The 20,735-nt window shown below is 44.2% G+C and overlaps 1 pseudogene; it reads left to right on the forward strand.

Moving 5' to 3' along the window:
- The first annotated feature begins 8,447 nt into the window (after positions 1 to 8,447).
- Positions 8,448 to 9,871, forward strand: LOC121099822 (annotated as a pseudogene).
- The last annotated feature ends 10,864 nt before the right edge of the window (positions 9,872 to 20,735 follow it).

Below are 20,735 nucleotides of genomic sequence, written 5' to 3' on the forward strand. Positions count from 1 at the left end.
AAAGATATTAAACATCTAAAGAAAAATGTCTAAAAATAAAGAGACTTACATCAAACATTCGTTGAGTTGACTTCAATTTAGTTAGAGTTAACGAATACCTTTTCCAAGAACTTCTTTTCCCTAACAACGTAAACAGGGTCCTGCGGAAAAGCCTGCGCTGTTGCAAACACCACGCTCTCACTGCTAGAGGGTGACGGGAAAGGTGGGCCGCCAGCGACAGGCCTTTCCAAGGGTGAGAAGACTCGTTAGCTGGATGAACTGTTACAAAAGGAATCCTATTTCCGAGCCTGCTGTTGAGCACCAGACGCGTTGACTTGTCGAGGTTTGGGGACCCCTGGGAGTGAAGTAGACCTTAGAGTGCAACCCAAGTCCCCAGTACTGAAGTTTACCATTAACTGAGGTCCTGGTGTGTTCTAGTTATGGGATGGGCCTTTGATGCCCACCGGCCCCTCTAACCGTTACAACCGCCATGTGTAGGAGCCATCACGATTTCTGCTTTGGGGATGAGGAAAAAGGCACAGGGAGGTAACATGTCATTGGGTGATGCAGTGCACAGGTGGCACCTTGTGGTGGCCTTTCTTGTGTTTGGGGAGTGTGCTACTTTAAGAAGCAAGACCACCCCCTGCTGTAAAAAGCGGAGAAGGACAGACACGCATCTTCCCGGAGTCCCTTGCTGCTAGGGTGAGGGCAGAGGACCGAGGCCCTGCCAGTCAGGCCCCCCCCCCCTGCTGTGGACTTGGAAGCCCGAAGTTGGTAACATCAAGGGAGAGGAACGGTGCAAAATATGCTGGGGGGCGGGTAGGTTGGCTTGCTGCCTTTCAAGAGGCAGCAACAGCCGGGGGTCTAGCAGCATGCAGGCCCGTTCTCGAGGCCAGCCCTGGATCCCGGAGTTGGCTAGGTGAGCTTAGTTTGACAGCAACAGTCATGGTGTCTATACCACTGGCTCTTCAGTGTGATTTTAGGCACCATACCCAACAGCATACCCCTGAGCCTGGTTCTAGCCTTCTGGAAATTCCAGCAACTACCTGATTCCGTTTCCTGCTTCAATCGGCAGTCCCCTCCTGCTGCCAGTACTGAAGTGCGGTGTGGCTGTGGGGGCCTGGCTCATGGCCGCCTGCCTCGGAAGTGGCCGGCACCAGAACCCGGGTCTCCAAAGCTCTTGCTCTGTCCTTACACGTGCTTCCGGCTGACGCTAAGGATCAAGGGATCCACAAAGTGCTATGGAATCATAGAGAAGATAGAGTTGCCTCCAATGACATGTATCTCAGAGACCTTCTGAATGTTAACGAGGAAGTATTTTAAAAGGACCTGGAAGAATGGGGAGGATTTTTTGTTGGGGGGGGATTTTTTTTAAGTAAAGTTTTTTATCGAAGTACAACACACACACATATGTGCGCAGCTCGCAAAATGTTCACAAACTGAGCTCGCTTGTGTAACCAGCATGCAAATGAAGCAGGAGCACTACCAGCATCCCAGAAGCTCCCTTCCTCCCCTTACCCTCCTCACGTCCCACAAAAGGTCACCAGCATCCTGGCTTCTACCTCCCTAGGACAATTTTGTCTAGAAGTAGAATCGTAGCGCAAACTCTTTTGCTCCTGGCTTCCTTCACACAACATGGCACTTGTAATAGTTGCTCGTATTGTCACATGTAGTTGAAGATCCTTGAGCTCATGGTGGTCGTCTTCGTCACGTGATGCACGTTGTTTATCCGCTCTACTGTTTGACGCACATAGAAGTTGTTCCCAGGGGCGCCTGGGTGGCACAGTGGTTAAGCATCTGCCTTCGGCTCAGGGCGTGATCCCGGCGTTATGGGATCGAGCCCCACATCAGGCCCCTCCGCTATGAGCCTGCTTCTTCCTCTCCCACTCCCCCTGCTTGTGTTCCCTCTCTCGCTGACTGTCTCTATCTCTGTCGAATAAATAAATAAAATCTTTAAAAAAAAAAAAAAGAAGTTGTTCCCAGTTTGTCCTGGGACAAGTAGGACTGCTACGAACAGTTTGGTGGTCATGTACGTATTTCTGTGGGGAGTATTTCCAGTTGAGGAGTACACAGGGTATACGGATATAGGCCTTCGTCAGCAGCGCCAAACAGAGTTGCGCCATCTTACATCCCCCTCCCCCCAGTAGGGTATGGGTGTTCCACCTGCTCCACATCCTTCCCTTACACTAGGATATTTTCAGAATCTCGAATTTCAGTCACTGTGATGTGCCACAGTGGTCTCTCATGATGCTTTTAATCAAATTATCAAATTCTCTGATGATCAGTGGAACTGGTCCCTTTTTCGTATGCTTTTTGCTTGGTTTTTAATTATTTAATTTATTTATTTGAGAGAGAGAGAATGCGCGCACGAGCGGGGGGCGGGGGGAAAGTGAGGGGGAGGGGCAGAGAGAGAGGGAGAAGCAGACTCCCTGCTGAGCGGGGAGGCTGATGCAGGACTCGATCCGGGGACCCTGAGATCATAACCTGAGCCAAAGGCAGACGCTTAACCGACTGAGCCACCCAGGTGCCCCCCTTTTTTGTATGTTTATTGGCCCTTTAGATTTCATCTTTTGTGAAGTGACTTTTGCACTTGTCCCTTTTTTTGGTTTTGGTTGTCTCCCTTTTTCATCATTGACTGGTAGGAGTTTTATATACATTCTGGATATGTCTTTTGTCTTTGTTACCTGTGGCTTATCTTTATTTTAATAACAGCTTTTTTGAGATATAATTTATATGCCATCAGATTTACCCTTTAAAAATAGACAAGTCAGCTGTTGTTCGGACGTGCATGGGGCTGTGCATCTGTCACCGCTCATCAAATTCCAGAACATTTTCGTCACCCCCAAAAGAAACTCCTTACCCATTGGCACAGACTTCCCATAGCCCTCTCTACCCAGACCCTGACAACCACTAATTTACATTTTATCTATGGATTGTCCTATTCTGGACATTTCACATTAATGCAGTCGGACAATATGTGGCCTTTTATGACTGACACCCTTCACTCAGCGTAATGTTTTCAAGGTTCATCTACGTTGTAGCATGACATAGGACTCCCTTCCTTTTTGTGGGTGAATGTTCCGCCATTATATGGCTACACTACAGTTTGTTTTCCAGTCTCTGGCTGATGGACATTTGGATTGTTTCTTTTTTTTTTTTTTTTTTTTTTTTGCTATTATGAAAACCGCTGCGGTGAATATTCCTGTACGAGCTTGGTGTAGACATACGTCTTAGTTCTCCGGGGCCCGTGCCTGAGCAGTGGAGTCGCTGCGCTGTATGACAACACCATGTAATCTTTGGAGAAAAGGCCAAACTGTCTTCGGAAGTGGCTGCACCATTTCACATTTCTACCAGTGACAGATGAGGGTTCCAGCATCCTTGCTAACATTTTATTGTCCATCTTTTTTATCACAGCCATACTTGTGGTTATATAGTGGTACCTCAGGGGCGCCTGGGTGGCACAGCGGTTGAGCGTCTGCCTTCGGCTCAGGGCGTGATCCCGGCGTTACGGGATCGAGCCCCACATCGGGCTCCTCTGCTATGAGTCTGCTTCTTCCTCTCCCACTCCCCCTGCTTGTGTTCCCTCTCTCGCTGGCTGTCTCTATCTCTGTCGAATAAATAAATAAAACCAAAAAATAAAAATAAAAATAAATATATAATGGTACCTCATTATGATTTCAGTTTGAATTTGCCTAGTGACTGATGACGTTGAGTATCTTTGCATATGCATATTGGCTGTTTTACATCACTCTTGAAGAAATGCCACTTCAAATCCTTTGCCCGTGTTTAAATTGGGTTACTTGGGTTCTTTTAAATCACAATTATTGACTTGTAAGAATTCTCTATATACTCTGGTTACAAGTCCCTTATCGGATATATGATCTGCAAGCACTTTCTCCCATTCCGTGGATTGCCTTTTTACTTTCATTCACTTTCACATTTGCAGCCCAGAAGTTTTTCATTTGGATGAAATCCAGTTTATCTATTTTTTTTTCTTTTGTCACTTGTGCTTTTGGTATCATATTTAAGAAACCATTGCCAAAATCCACAATCATGAATATTCACTCCTATGTTCTCTTGTGAGAGTTTTATAGTTTTAGCTCTTACATTTACATATATGACCCAATTTGAATTAATCTTTGTATATGGTGTGAGATAGGGATCCAATTTCATCTTTTGCATGTGGGTATCCTATTGTCCCAGCATCATCGGTTGAAAAGACTATTTTAATCCCATTGAATTGTCTTGGTACCCTTATCAAATATTAATTGACCATAGGGGGCGCCTGGGTGGCACAGTGGTTAAGTGTCTGCCTTCGGCTCAGGGCGTGATCCCGGTGTTGTGGGATCGAGCCCCACGTCAGGCTCCTCCGCTATGAGCCTGCTTCTTCCGCTCCCACTCCCCCTGCTTGTGTTCCCTCTCTCGCTGACTGTCTCTCTCTCTGTTGAATAAATAAATAAATAATCTTAAAAAAAAAATTAATTGACCATAAATATAAGGGTGTATTTCCGGACTCTGAATTCTATCTCATTGATCTATATTTCTATTCTTATGCCACACTCTCTTGATATGTAGCAAGTTTTGGAATTTGGACATGTGAGTCTTCCAACTTTGTCCAGTCTTCTTTCTTTCTTTTTTTTTTCTTGCTCGAAATATTTTGGCTATTCTGGGTCCCTTACATGTCTACATGAATTTTAGTACAAGCTTGTCACTTTTTCAAAAATGGCAGCTGAGATTTTGATAGGGACTGCATTGCACTTCTAGATCATTTTGGAAGTATTGCCATCTTAATAATATTAAGTCTTCTGATCCATGAACATGGAATGACTTCCCATTTATTTTGATCTTCTTTAATTTTTTTCAGTGAAATTTTGTAGTTTTGATTGCTTAAGTCTTGCACTGTTTTTTAAAATTTATTCCCAAGTATTTTATTCTTTTTGATGCTATTATAAATGAAATTGTTTTCTTGATTTCCTCTTTAGGTTATAAATTCCTAGCGTGGTTTTCGTGTGTTGATTTCATATCCTGCAACTTTGCTGAATTTCTTTATTAGGTCTGATAGTTTTTTTGTAAGATCTTTAGGGTTTCTACATATAAAATCATGTCATGTAATTAGAGACCATTTCACCTCTTCCTTTACAATTTGGATGCTTTTTATCTCTTGTTCTTGCCCAACTGCTCTGGTTAGAACTTCCAGTACTATTTTGAATGTAAATGTTAGAGCAGACATCTTTGTCTTCTTCCTGATCTCAGGGGGGAAATGGCCAGTCTTTCACCATTAAGTATGATGTTAGCTGTGTTGATAGATGGTCTTTGTTAGGTTGAGGAAATTTAGCTGTATTCCTAATTTAAGTGCTTTTATCAAGAAAGGGAGTTGAATTTTGTCAAATGATTTTCTGCATAAGATGATCATATTGTTTTTGTAGCTTATTAATATGGTATATATATACTACATCGATAGGTTTTCATGTGTTAAACCAACCTCCCCTCCCATTGCTGGAATAAATTTCAGTCCTAGTATAAGATTCTTTTTCTATGTTGCTAGATTTTTTTTTTTTTTGCATATTTTTTTGAGGATTTTTGCATCTATACTCTAAGAAAATACTGTTCTATAATTTTCTTGTGATGTCTTTGTTTTGGCATCAGAGTGATACAGGCCTCATAGAATGAGTTGGCAAGTATTTCCTCTTCAAAGCGTTGGTGTGAATTCTTTAAACATTTCGTAGAATTTATTAGTAAAACCATCCGATTATTTGGGTCTGGGTTTTTCTTTGTTGAAAGATTTTTTTAAGTTACTATTACTAATTCAGTCACTTTACTTGTTGTAGGTCTATTCTGATTTTATATTTCTTCTTCCGTCAGTTTTGGTAATTTGTGGCTTTTTAGGACTGTGTCCATTCCATGTAGGTTAGCTAGTTTGTTGGCACACAATCTTTTGTAGTATTACAATTCTTTTTATTTCTGAAAGATCAATAATGTTTCCTCTTTCATCTCTGATTTAGTAATTTGAGTATTTCTCTCTTTTTTCTTGATCAGTTCAGTTAAAGGTTTGTTAATTTTATTAATTGTTATAAAGAACCAATTTTGGTTTCATTGATTTTCTCTAGTATTGCTCTATTGTGTCTGCCTTTCTAAATCTCTTAATGGTGTGTTTTAATGAAAATAACTTCTTAACCTGAATGGTAATTTACCAATGTTCTCCTTTATAATTAGAGCTTTTTGTATCCTGTTTAAGAAATCTTTACCTACTGGGGTGCCTGGGTGGTGCAGTCGTTAAGCGTCTGCCTTCGGCTCAGGGCGTGATCTCGGTGTTCCGGGATCGAGTCCCACATCGGGCTCCTCCGCCGGGAGCCTGCTTCTTCCTCTCCCACTCCCCCTGCTTGTGTTCCCTCTCTCGCTGGCTGTCTCTATCTCTGTCAAATGAATAAATAAAATCTTTAAAAAAAAAAAAAAGAAATATTTGCCTACCTAAAGGTTTGAAGATTTTTCTCATATGTTTTCTTCTAAAAGTCTCATTCTTTTGCTTTTCATATTTAAGTACACAATCCATCTGAAATTGATTTTGGTGTGTGTGCAAGGTAGGGTCAGGATTCCTTTCTTCCATACAGACATCCTACTGACCCAGAACCATTTTTTTAAAAGACCCTTCTTTCCTGCAGTGTCAACTTTCTTATGAATCCAGTGACTGAGTATGTGTGGTTTGGATAAAAATTTTATAGACCAGGAATGGTGTCAAAGACCGGTCAGGTGGGGGGAAAGAAAAGCAAGAATAAATCTTGGGAGTCAAGGCAGACTGTTCGGTTCACTTGCTCTTTCTCGCTTGCTTACATTCACGAGTACACCCGGAGTGCCTAGTTCTGCCCAGAGGTTGGTAGGCAGGGGAAGAGCTCCCCAGAAGAAATAAGTAAACCAAGAGTGAAAGACTGAATTGGAGTGAATCAGGGGAAGAGTAGGAGGATAAGAAAACAGATCAGGAAGAGAATCCTACTGGAGAGAGAAGCTTTAGTTCAGCACATGTCCAAGGGAGCAGTGGGAGATGGGGGGCAGGGGGAGGGAAGAGAAGAGAGGCTCCAGTATAAGGGATCTTCAATGCTCGCTTATTTCAAAGGCAGTGGGGAGCCATTGAAGGTGCTTGAGCATCGAAGTGACAAGATCAGATCTGTGCTTTCCGGAGATTAATCCTGCTACAGTGTGCAGCATGGATTGGCGTGGGAGAGACTGGAGGCTGGGAAACAATTTAGAGTCCGTGGCAAGAAGTAACAGGCGCATCTGTTATCTGTTAGTTTTTAAATGCCTTTTCTCAATAGCCCTCTAATTGTAAAGTTTTGTTCTTTTCCCTTTTTTAAGTAGCTATTTGTGGGTGTGCAGTAACCCACCAAAAATGTCTCCAGGAATTGCCTCAGGCCCACTGGATGGGAGCACACAGCAGCGGCATTGTGTCAGCTCTGTAGCCTTTTGTCCTACAACACCCATTCCCTGCACAGAAAATTCCCTGGCAAAGAAGCAACCCGCCGCAGTTCAACAGATACTACTGTCCCGGACTGTGACCGTCAGCCCACTTTTGGGAGAAGAAGGTGGAAACAAGACTGACCTTCGGGTCTCTAGTGAAGTGAAACCCTCTGTCTGATGACAGCCCAGGTGTGAGCAGAGACACTCCCCTCCCTGCTCAAAACCTCCTCTTGATTTTGCCAGGATCCCTGGTGCATTAAAAAATGCTGTGATGCCTGAATTGATCTCAAAGAAATGTAACAGAAATGTATTCATTCTTCCCAGCTTTCCAGTTCTTGCCTTGGGAGGCACATGGGAGGAAAAGAGGTGGAAAAAATGTTAATGTATGAGTATTCACAACTTTGTGTGGGGTTTTTGGGGTTCTGTTTTTTAAAGATTTTATTTTGAAGGAATCCCTACGCCCAGCATGGGGCTCGAACTCACAGCCCCGAGATCAGGAGTTGTATTCTCCACCGACTGAGCCAGCCAGGCGCCCCAAGTATTCTTGACTTCGAATCGAGCAGTTTGCTCTGCATAGTTAAGATCAGAGGGGAGAAGAGGGTGGTGTTTGTTTTGTTTTGTTTGTCTGCTTCTCCCCTCTGGCTGGCCCCCAGCAGAAATCGTTCTACCACTCTGTTCTCTTTGACTCATAGCACGCTGTCATCTTTGACCCTATAGAGCCCAGTCTCATTTCGTCTTTTCCACTTCACCCCAAATCCCCACTGCTACTTGTCTTCTCTGCCACAGACACTTCTTTCAATTTATTTAATTTGTCTCATATTAAAGTCAAACAAAGTAAGCTTTCCATTGACCACACAGGCCCCTTCAGACACCGTGCTACCTCTCTGTTTTCCTCGATGGCAAAACTCTTCCAAAGTGCTGTCTCAGGAAGAGCCTTGGGAACAATGTGGTTGGGGACAGAATGGAACGGAGGAGAGGCCCATAGAAGTGGACGGAGGGCACGAGTAGAGAGAAGCAGCTCCCACAGAGGTACGGAGCTAAGTGTCAAAACCAGTCACTGTCTATCTTTCTGGTCCGCTTGATGGCCAGAGGCCTGAGGCGCCCCCGGGTGGCTGTGGGACTGCTGACCTCGGTGGCCTCGGGGCTGCTGGTAACCAGACATGGGGGTCATGGTCACTGCACGAGCACTTCCATGGCCACCATCATAGGCACTTACGATGGATTTCCACCAAGAACCCAGCGTGCCCACGGCCATGGCCACACTCCCAAGAACATCTGGCACGGACATAGCCATAGTCGCAACCATGGACATTCACACGAGGATTTGCACCACGGCCATAGCCATGACCACTTCTATCACAGCCCTACCACGGAGGACATGAACATGACCTTGGGCACAGCCATAGAGGCCGTGGGGAGTCTGCAGCTCCAGGCATCAAGCAGGACCTGGACCTGTGGCTCTCTGGACCTGTGACTGGGGCCACACCGCCCATGTCCACAACTCCGTTTCTCATCCTCTTCCTTGTCCCTTCCTTGTCCAAGTCCCTGGCACCACGCCCCCTTCCAGATGGCGTTCAGCTTTGCTTAGGGTAGATTCCTGGGAGATCCCTTCTTGCACCTCGTCCCTCCTGCCCTGGAACTTGCTTCTCACCTCAATCTCTCAAGCACCGTGGGAGAGCCCTGTTCTGTCTGTGGGACTGTGGGTGCTCGGAGGAACTGTCACCTCTCTTGTGATAGAGAAATTCATGAGATACATAACAGGAGGATATGCACACACCCAGGGTTACACAGGAAGTCGTGGGCTGGAAGACAGGAGCATCCTTCGAAGCAGAAGCAAAGCTCAGAGGAAAAAGAACAAAGGAAGTGGGATACGAGGTGGGGGGCATCACCATTGTGGTCACTTGTGGAGGGGCTGGGGCTGCTGGGGCAAGTTGTCATGATGACCCTCCGGGTCAGGGCTGTGTCCAGGTTGTGGAGGGACATCTGGCAAAACGAGGAGTTGTATACCAGGGAAGGGGTGACTTCGGCATGAGGACTATCCATGTTGGGCAGTCTTACAGGGGCTGTACAGGTGATAATGAGGGGTCAGAGGGACCGTGTTCTTGTGTCTGGGCGGCAAGGGACCATGAAGAGGCTGGGAGAGAGAGAGGTGATGGAAGCGCACCCCGTGTCCCCACCCCCTGTTCTCAGAGGATGGAGCTGCCGCACACAGGCTTCTTCAAAGTCTGCCCCCTGTCCCACTGGTTGGTGGTGGCTTCCGGGAAGACCGGATCCTGGGATAGAGGGGGGAGCAGGAGGACAGAGGATAAACATCAATTAAACATCCACCATGTGTCCTGATTTGGGAGTGCTTGGGAGGGGGGAGTTAGTTGCTAATCTCATGGCCTGGTTTTATTGTTGTTGTTGTTTCTGTGTTTTAAATCTCTAGTTGAATCAAGGGAGTGGTGAGTGGAAATCAAATCCACAGATCTTCTGCCCCCAAAACATTTAGACAAAACAAAAAAGTGCTGTCTTCCTGGTCTCTCTAGAGCCTTCTCCAGGGAGGCCCTCAACCCCAACACTGCACGAAATCATCCTTTCCAGATCGGCTCAGTCATCCTTGCACATCTCATCCACGTACACCGGGACGGGGCATGGCCCACCACTCCTTCCTGCTGGAAATACATTCTCACTTGGCCCCCAGGACCCCACCCTCTCCTGGTGCTCTTCTGACCTCAGTGACCATTCCTTCTCGGCCTCCTTTGCGGGCTCCTCAGCACCTTCCCTACTTCTAAATAACGAGCACCTCAGGGCTTGGTCTTAGGCTTCTTTGCCATCGGGGCTCACTCTCTTGGTGACTTCATCTAATTCAGTGATTTAAGTGCCATCCCTATGCCGCAACTCCCAAATGAGTATCATCGGATCTCTCCCCAAATTTTAGACCCAAATGGCCAACAGCCCACTTGATAGCTCCATGAGGATGTCTAACAGGCATCTCAAACAGCCCAAAGCACACTCTTGCTTTTTCCCCCCTAAAACTACTCCTCCCCAGTCTTTCCCACCCAGTGACAAGCAACTCTGTTCTCCCAGTTTTTCAGGCCCAAACCCTCAGCCATCCTTGATTCTTCTATTTCCCTCACACCCACCCATTACTAAACAGTCTGCTCTACTTTTTTTAAGATTTGATTGATTTATTAGAGAGAGAGCACAAGCAGGGGGAAGGGAAGGCAGGGGGAGAGGGAGAAGCAGGATCCCCACCGAGCAGGGAGCCAGATGCGGGACTCGATCCCAGGACCTTGGGATCATGACCTGAGCTGAAGGCAGACGCTTAACCAACGGAGCCACCCAGGCGTCCCAGTCTGCTCTATTTTTAAATTGTATATCTCTTCCCACTTTGCAACTTGTCTTTTTCCTCTCTTTGTGGTAACTTTTCATGAATAAACTGTAGTCAAACTTATCAACTTCTTTATTTTATGGTTAGCACTTTTTAAAAAATCTTGTTTAAAGAAGTATTCCCTGGGGCGCCTGGGTGGCGCAGTCGTTAAGCGTCTGCCTTCGGCTCGGGGCGTGATCCCGGCATTATGGGATCGAGCCCCATGTCAGGCTCCTCGGCTGTGGGCCTGCTTCTTCCTCTCCCACTCCCCCTGCTTGTGTTCCCTCTCTCGCTGGCTGTCTCTGTCAAATAAATAAATAAAATCTTAAAAAAAAAAAAAAAGTATTCCCTGTGCCCAGTCCTTCAAGATAGTCTCCTGAAGCTTTGTTTTGTTTTGTTTTTCTCTTTTAGCCTTTGACATCTTTTCCACAGCATTGTGCTACATCACCATCACCTGTGTCCTGGATCCCTCTAACAGCCTCCTCCCTGCTCTCCCAGCTTCTGGTCTTGCCTCTGCACAGTAACCACGGCGATCCTTTAGAAAGAAGCCAAATCATTTCACTCCCCTGCTAAAAAGCCTCTAATGGATTCTCATTTCATTCCAAGCAGAATCTCGACCAGCATAGCCTCTCTCACTTCCTGCAGCTCCCTCTCTCACTCCACTCTAGCCACACATTGATCTCCTTAATGTTTCTAAAACATGCCAAATACACACCCACCTCAGGACCTTTGCACCTACTGTTCTGTTGCCTGGAATTCTCCTCCTCCACATAGCCACAGTCTTGCTCCTCCTCTTAAAGTAGACTCAAAGGTCACCTTATCAGCGAGGACTTGCATGGCTACCCTTTGTAAAACAGCACATCTCGCTCATCAACGATCTCCATCTTGCATTTCTCATTTCTGTTTCTTGATTATCGGTCTTCTTCTCCTAGAATGCAAGTGCCGCAAAAACCAGAATTCTGTATTGTTTGCTGCTGTATTCCCAATGTCAAGAGCGGTGCCTCACATAATAAATAAAAAATACTTAATGGTTACATGATCGAAGGAGCGATACATACACTTGACATAAATGTGATACAGATATTGTTTCTTATGTTTACCACTATGTGCTTTTGAAGATCTAGCCATATTGCTGAATATAAATCCAGTTTATTATTTCTGACCCCTGCATAGTGTTCATCACGTGCCGTATTTTTCTCACCCACCTCCTTAATGGCAGATACACAGTTTGCCTCCAGCTCCAACTACATACGCAAAATGAAGGAAACTCTCAAATATATACCCTTGCTGTTCTGTATGTGAGGTCTTTCTGGTATTTGGGCGGGGGATGAGGACGGAGGTTTATATGCCCTGGAGTGGAATTGCTAAGTCATAGGACATAGATACAGTTAATTTGACGAGGTACAGCCAAAAGGCCTTCCAGGGAAAAAGCACACATAATTTATACCTCCATTAGCAATTAGTGGAAAATCCTGTTTCCTCCATTCCCTTACCGGCTCTTTGAATTACTCTGAGTTTCTAATTTTTGGCAATGTTATGGATATAAAATATTATCTGTTACTTGAGTTTGAATTTCTCTGATTGCCAAGAAGGAACACTTAGAGTTTTAGTACAAGAATCTGTAAGACTTCAGGGTTTTTTTGGGGGAGGGGTGTATCACAATTTTTTAGACACCAATCAAATTTATTAAGTCATTTATTCACCTTTACCCTCCATATTTCATTGCTTTCTTCCGGATTCAGTTCTCTTCTTTAGGAGTGATTTCAAAGAAGGTCTTTACGTGGCAGTATTTCTGAGGCCTTGAATAAATATTTACTTCACTCTAGTATTTAAATGACAGTATAACTAGAGATAAAATTCTGGCTTCAAAGTGCTTTTCCTCCTACACTTTCCATTGTCTTTTTTTGCATACCAGCCGTTAAGAAGTTCTTTTGTCTCCAGTTTAACTATATTGCCAGGAGTCTTTCTCCCCCCCCACTACTGTGTTATATTTGTAAAGTGCCAAATAAAATATGTCACATTTTAAAACATGGCTCAGCACACACTCAACTCGAGAGTTGGAGCCCTACCAATCTGTTTAATAATTTACCTCTGTGCTCTTTCCCTATCTCCACCTCCATTCTGATCCCCAGGGGCAACCACTTTCTGGAATGTTCCTCACCTTAAAAATAATTTTGTCATTAGTGCATGCTTCCCTAAAACAATACATTGTTGAATTTTGCTAGGTTTTTTTCCCACTTTTTTATAAATGAGCTCGTAGTGTACATAGTCTTCTGCAGCTTGTTTTTTTCACGCAATTTTAAAGTTTTATCTATTTTGTGGCATGCAGCTGTACCCAATTCTGTTTCCTTTAAAATTCCATTTTTAAAATTATTTATTTCTTAAGATTTTACTCATTTATTTATTGGATGGAGAGAGAGACAGTGAGCGAGCTAGGGGGAGCCGCAGAGGGAGAGAGACAAGCAGACTCCACGTTGAACATGGAGCCCCACTGGCGGCTGATCCTACGCGCCCGAGATCATGACCCAAGCTGAAATCAAGAGTCAGATGCTCCACTTGCTGAGCCGCCCAGGCATCCCTAAAATTCCATTTTAAAAACATATTGCAACCTCTTTATCCATGATTCAGGTGATAGGCACTTAGGTTATATCCAGTTTTTCCCAGTAAGAAGAATATTGCTATGAATATTTTATACATGGCTCTTGACACACATACACATTCTTTGGAGTGGAAATGCCAGGTCAGAAGGTTTTCACATCTTTCGTTTTATTTGATAACAACAAATTGTTTTTCCAAGGTGTTGGCACCAATTTACTCTCCTGCCAGTAGAATATGAGAGTTCCGGTTAGTCTGCCTCTTCAGTAACACTTTGAATTACCAGACTCCCTACTTTGGAATAGTCTAGTAGATATAAATTGGTATCTTGTGATCTTAATTTGCATTTCCCAGATTGCTAAAGAGGTTATAGGTTCTTGTGTGGAATGCTGGCTCAAGATTTTGCCCATCTTTCCATGGGGTTGTCTCTTGTATTCTTACTTGCATGTGATAGTTTTGAAAGAGTATGTTCTAGATACTCATCTTTTCTCAGTTACAATAACATTGTCGCAAATATCTTCTCCCAGTTTGCAATTTGTCTTTTTTACTCTCTCTGTGGTATCTTTTGGTGAGCAAATAATTTTTATTTAATGTAGTCAGATTTAATTTTTTTTCTTTTATGGTTAGCACTTTATATCTTGTCTAAGGAAGTCTTCCTTATCCCTAGGCCTTGCAGATATTCTCTTGAAGCTTGCTTACTTGCTTTTTTCTTTTTTAAAGTTTTGCCTTTCACTTATAAGTGTTTCCTCTTTGGAAATTGACTTTTGTGTGTAGAGTGAGGTATGGCTCCAATTTCATTTGTTCCCACATGCATAACCAATTGTCTCTGTGTCCCTCCCCAGGAGCTACGATGCCACCTCTGTGGTATACCAAGTTTTTGTATACATGTGGGTCCTTTCTATGGGGTTGTACTTCTTTGGTGAGTTTGTCAATCCGGGCACAGATACCACATTTTCTTAATTAATACAGTGGGGCAAGGCCTCCTATCCTAAATTTCTCCTCAGCAGTATCTTGGCTATTCTTGGACATTTGTCTTTATAAAAATTATGGCATCAGCCTGCAAGTTCCTCAAAAATTCTGTTTGAATTTTTATTGGAATTTAGTGGAAGATAAAAATAAATCTTAAATAGATAAAAAATAAGTCCTAACAATAAATCTGATTTGTAACAACCTGCAACCTGCCTGTTTCTGTTGTTGTTGTTGCTGTTTTCACCACGCAACAAAACTCTTATTAACATTTTGAATAGCTGTTGAGAAAACCAGCGATTCAGTTATTACTGAAACTGGTAATTTCTAAACTTAAGTTGGGGCACATGGCTAGAGTGCAGAGCGATGCCATCATCAGACACTAGAGAGTATAACGGCAAGTGAAAAAAGTCAGTCAGAGAAAGACAAATACCATATGATTTCACTTGTATGTGGAATATAAGAAACATAACAAATGAACAAAGAAAAAAGAGAAACAATCTGAAAAACAGACTCTCTCTCTCTTTTTTAAGGTTTTATTTATTTATTTGAGAGAGAGAGCGAGAGAGCGAGCAAGTGGAGCAGAGGGAGAAAGAATCTCGAGCAGACTCCCTGCTGAGCACGGAGCCAATGCGGGGCTCGATCCCAGGACCCCGAGATCATGACCCAAGCCAAAAATCAAGAGTCAGACGCTCAATCAACTGAGCCATCCAGGTGCCCCTGAAAAACAGACTCTTAACCTAGAGAGAGCACACGGTGGTCACCAGAGGGGAGGCAGGTACAACAGGTGAGGGGGATCAAGAGCACTCACCATGACGAGCGCTGAGTAATGTACAGAACTGTCAGGTGACTCTATTGTACACCCGAAGCTAATGTAACACTGTATGTAAACTCTGCTGGAATTTAAAACAACTTCCGTTTGGAGAAGATGGACATGTTCAAAGGGCACAATTCACATCTGCTGCTACTGTCCTTTGTGCCACAATTAGTACATGTATCACATCCACATATTTTGCTTGCAAGTCAGTTGACATTGGGGCGCCTGGGTGGCTCACTTGGTTGAGCCTCCGACTCTTTTTTTTTTTAAGATTTTATTTATTTATTTGACAGAGATAGAGACAGCCAGCGAGAGAGGGAACACAAGCAGGGGGAGCGGGAGAGGAAGAAGCAGGCTTCCCACTGAGCAGGGAGCCCAATGCGGCTCGGTCCCAGAACGCTGGGATCATGACCTGAGTCAAAGGCAGACGCTTAATGACTGAGCCACCCAGGCTCCCCTGAGCCTCTGCCTCTTGACTGACTTCGGCTCAGGTCATAACCTCAGGGTCATGAGACGATGCCCACGGGGGGTTCCGTGCTCAGCGGGGAGTCTGCTTGAGATTCCCTCTCTCCCTCTCCCTCTGCGCCCTCCCTTGCTCTCTCTCTCTCCCTCCCTCCCTCTAGAATAAATAAGTAAATCTTTAAAAAAAAAAAATAAAGTCAATTGACATTTAAAGAATTTAAAAGAACCAAAAGTTGGCTTTTTAAATATTTCTCACTTATTTACCATTCCCAGTGTTCTTCCTTTTGTCCTATAGATCTAAATTTCTAAACGCTATCATTTCCTTTCAGCCGACAGAACTCCCTTCAGAACTCCCTGGGGTGATGGTCTGCTGGTGACAAACCATGATTCCTCTAAGCAGACGCTGTACAACTGGCCTGGGGAGCTTTGTCTATTGCTCACAGGCTACCAGGAGACAACCCCTCAGTAATTCCGTGGGGCCAAAAAGGGAAGATGTGTGATCCAAATTTGCGTTTGCTGACTGGTTCCCATCTGGTCTCCAGCCAGCGAGACAATGTCTCTAGCTTTACAAGGTCATAAGGACCCTACCCAGCTGGGGGATTTGGGTGTGGAAGACAAAAAACAAATCATTTAGAGCAACAAGAGTGGTTGCCCATTTTAAATGAAGTCAAGAATGATCTGAGTCACTGAACACTTATGGCCACTGTTGCCAGGATGGTCCTGAGCCCAAGGTAAAGAAATCTCACCCAAACCTCTGTGGCTTTCCCTTTCTTTCACCTGGCTTTGGGCACAAACTGGAAGGCATCTGGTGACCAGATTAAGGAAGGCTTATTTGCTCATTCGCCAGTAGGATAAGATCTGTCTACATTCCCTCCTCTGCCTATTTGCTTAACACCTACATAAATGTCAAGCCATTTATAATGCTGTGGTCTCAAACCTCAGCAGATCGACCAAACCCTAAAGGTGAGCTCTGTTGTAGCTGGCTGTGTGATTTTAGGAAACTAACATCTCAGTCCAGGGCCTCATTTTGCTCATTTCTAAAATTGGGATAATAATTATGTATTAATTTTCAAGAACTGCTGTAACAGACTACCACAGACTGGGTGATTTAAACAACAGAAATTTATTTTGCCACAATTCTGGAGGCTAGAAGTACAAGACCAAGGTGTTAGCAGGGTGGGTTTATTCTGAAGATTCTCTCCTTGGCTTGTAGATGGCCATCTTCTCCCTGCATCTTGACATGGTCTTCCTTCTGTCTGTGTGTCTGGGTCCTTATGACTTCTTATGAGGACACGGTCCTATTGGATTAAGGTCCATCTAATGATCTCGCTTTAACTTAATTACCTCTCTAAAGACTCTGTCTCCAAATACAGTCACATGATGATGCACTGGGGGTTAGGACTCCAACATGTGAATGGCAGGTGCGGGGACACAATTCAGCCCATAACCACCTACTCGGGATGAAGGACAGTTAGAAGGCAGGCAGGCAGAGACAAGGGGCTCCCTTCCTAAGAGGAAACCACCCTTAAAAGGATCTTATACCACCCTGGAAGGAGCCCTCCACCCTTTCCCATATGATAGATAGGTGACAAAAACCTGATTAGAGGACAGGCACAGGAAGGGTTAATCAGATGAAAACAGCCTGTCGACAAGCCCATAAAAACCCCTAGACTTAGGGAACTCCAGTGCCAAACTCCCCTCCCTCCCTGGGAGGTTCATACTATCACTTTGCTATTGCTCAATAAACCTTGCTTTGCTGCCCTCCGCTCTGTCTACCTCTTCATTCTTCCAAGTGGTGTGACCAAGAGCCACGGGCACCAATGGAGAAAAAAATCCTGTAACATTAGGTATTATTGTGAGGGCTGAATGATCTAATGTGTTCAAAGCACTAATGTAAAGATTGACATAGCATATTCCCTGATATGGTAAATACTATTATTATGAGGTCCTACATAAAAAGAAATATGCTGTCACTTCAACACAAGAGAACATAGATAGGAACGGGAAAAGATAATTCTGCCAATTATGGTTCCTTGTTCCCCATCTGATGGATATCTCTGTTGTTCTTCAGCTCTTCTTTTAAAAATATGCCAACACAATACCAACACAATGCATGTATGAATGTAACATCCGTGCGGGAACTTTCTACAGGATGAAAAGCAAAGCAGGCAGCTACATTTTTCTGTTGTTACATTTGCCTGTTGCTATTATCTTTCTGGATATATTATAAGTTCCCTGAGGACTGTCTTAAACATCCCTTGTATCCCTTACTGTATCTAAGAACCCCATAGTGAGCGCAGAGTCAGAGCTCAGTAAAAACCAAAGAATCAAACCCTAGGGTGTCTTTGTCATTGTTTACTTCCTTCTGAGAGGCTAGATCGCCATCTAGTGAGTCTTGCTATTAGACCGGGAAAGGGAGATTCAGAAAATACGAGACTGCTGCTCCACGTCTTACATATTTGATATTTATAGATGCAAAAACTACTAGAAATCTCATAGTTTGACAGCTTGATATATTAGTGATCAATTCAACTAAGCTTTTCTTTTCCTCTATTGCCAAGAGATTTCTGGCCTTCATATAGTTAACCTCATAGTGAATCTGATTATTTATAGAATGCAAAAACACTAAATAGAAGTGTCATGCAGCTATTACTGCCCATAAAATAAATATGGAGAAGGCCATGAGAAATTCAGGGATCGTAAAGTGTCTATTTAGTATTAAAAACGTGAAGTATAGCGAGTGCTGGAACACGGTAGTGTTAAGAAGCTATTATCCCTGTACTATAATGACAGACTTAATTTGACAACTAAAAATTTGACGACTAACATTTTTTTAAAGATTTAATTAATTTATTTAAGAGAGAGAGAGAGCAAGAGAGAGAGCATGAGCAGCGGGGAGAGGCAGAGGGAGAGGGAGCAGCAGACTTCCCACCAAGCAAGGAGCCAGACATAGGGCTCGATCCCAGGACCCTGAGATCGTGACCTGAGCCAAAGGCAGACGCTTAACTGACTGAGCCACCAAGGTACCCTGACTACTAAGATTTTTAATATTAAAGTTGTAGTTACACCTGTCGTTAAAATTTCATACTTCCTTAGGGGGAGAGGTGTGAGGAGGGGCAGAGGCAGAGGGACAAGCAGACTCCTCACTGAGCAGGGAGCTCAACTCAGGGCTTGATCCAGGACCCTGAGATCACGACCTGAATGGAAGGCAGATGCTCAACTGACTGAGCCCCCCAGGCGCCTCAAGATTTCATACTTTCTTGGTAAAAGTTTATTCTTCTATCCAAACGTTTATTCTATAATGGCAATCTTCAGCTTTGGCAGAATACTGTTTTTAACACTCAACTATTGTGCACTTGGCCAAACTGTGTGTTTGTTGCACATATACTTTGAACTTATTATTTGCCAAACTCTGGTTTGGGTGCTGATGATAAAGAGAGGAGACAAAATATTTCCTGCCTTCAAAGAGTTTTGTGTGTGTTGGGGTGGGGGGAGGGGCACAGGAGCAGAGACGAGCGTGTACATGATTAGAATATAGTGGAAAATATGCTGATAAGGAGGATATGAGGAACGTGTTTGCGAAGATCTGGGCCTGGGGGTTTGGGGGGGCTTAGCAGTCCCCTAAAAGATACTCAGATGGAAAGTACTAAGTCCCACTAACCAGAAATGCTTCCTGGAAGAGGTAACATCTAAACTACACCCTCGAGGAAGAATCAGAGCAGGCTACTTAGAAGGACTGAAAAGTAGAGAGACAAGGTAGGGAGGGCAAAGCAAAGGCTGGAAGGCAGGGAACAGAGGTTCTAGATCAAGTGGAGAGAATATGTGCAAAGGCTCTGAGGAGAGAGAAAGAATGCAGTCCCCTCTAAATCTGGAAGTATACAAACTCATGTACTTAAGATCTTTTCTTCCTTTTTAACTTTATTTATTTATTTTAGGTAACTCTACATCCAGTGTGGGGCCCGAACTCACGACCCCGAGATCAAGAGTCACATGCTCTTCTGACTGAGCCCGCCGGGCGCCCTCACATTTTCAACTTACAAATATTTATGCTGGTAGCCAGCCTCCAAGATGGCCCCCCAATGGTCCCCACCTGGTAGTATTCATATCCTTGTGCGGTCCCCTCCAACGCTGAATACAGGTGACCTGTGTAACCAGTAGGATAGTGTGGAGACTATGGTGTGCGACTTCTGAAGTTAGGTCTTAAAAGACACCATGGCTTCCGTCTTGCTCTCTTTTGGATCATTTGCTCGGGGGGAAGCCAGCTGTCATGCCATGAAGACACCCAAGCAGCCTATGGAGGGGTCAATGTGGCAAGGACCTGAGGCCTCATGCCAATAGCCATGTGAGTGGACCTTCTTGGAAACACATCTTTCAGGCCCAGTTGACTGTAACCTAGACCAGTATCTTGACTACATTCTCTTGAAAGACCTTCAGCCAGAACCATCCTAAGACGCCATTCCAGATTGGTAATGCACAGAAACAGTGGGCGATAGATAACTAATGTTTATTGTTTCAAGTTGTTAATTTGGGGGGTTATTCAGCAATAACAAATACGCTCACTGATGTCCTCAAAGACACCTTCCAGAGCAAAATGCATCAGCCTTTATCCATCTGGCATTCTTTTTTTTAAGATTTTATTTATTTATTCGACAGAGATAGAGACAGCCAGCGAGAGAGGGAACACAAGCAGGGGGAGTGGGAGAGGAAGAAGCAGGCTCATAGTGGAGGAGCCTGATGTGGGGCTCGATCCCATAATGCCAGGATCACGCCCTGAGCCAAAGGCAGATGCTTAACCGCTGTGCCACCCAGGCGCCCCCCACCTGGCATTTTTATTTCAATTATGGGATTATTTTAGTCCACAGCTTGTTTGGTAAATTTGTGCTGGGTTTTTGAGATATTTTATGAAGATGGTTATTCCGTTTTATCTCGGAAACACAAAAGCAGAGCTAAAAGAAAGAAGCAAAAGACAGAGACAGAAGTGGGGATGAGAACAAAAGCTGAAAGTGGTGAGAGAATTACAAAAAGTGCACGTGCCTAAGGGACGGTTATGTTCAGTCACCGTGACTCTAAAGGACAGCGGATAGTGGCAGGGGGGGGGGGGCGGCCCCCCCACAA

Source organism: Ursus maritimus, unplaced genomic scaffold, assembly GCF_017311325.1.
Source record: "Ursus maritimus isolate PB19 unplaced genomic scaffold, ASM1731132v1 scaffold_32, whole genome shotgun sequence".
NCBI classification, from domain to species: Eukaryota; Metazoa; Chordata; class Mammalia; order Carnivora; family Ursidae; genus Ursus; species Ursus maritimus.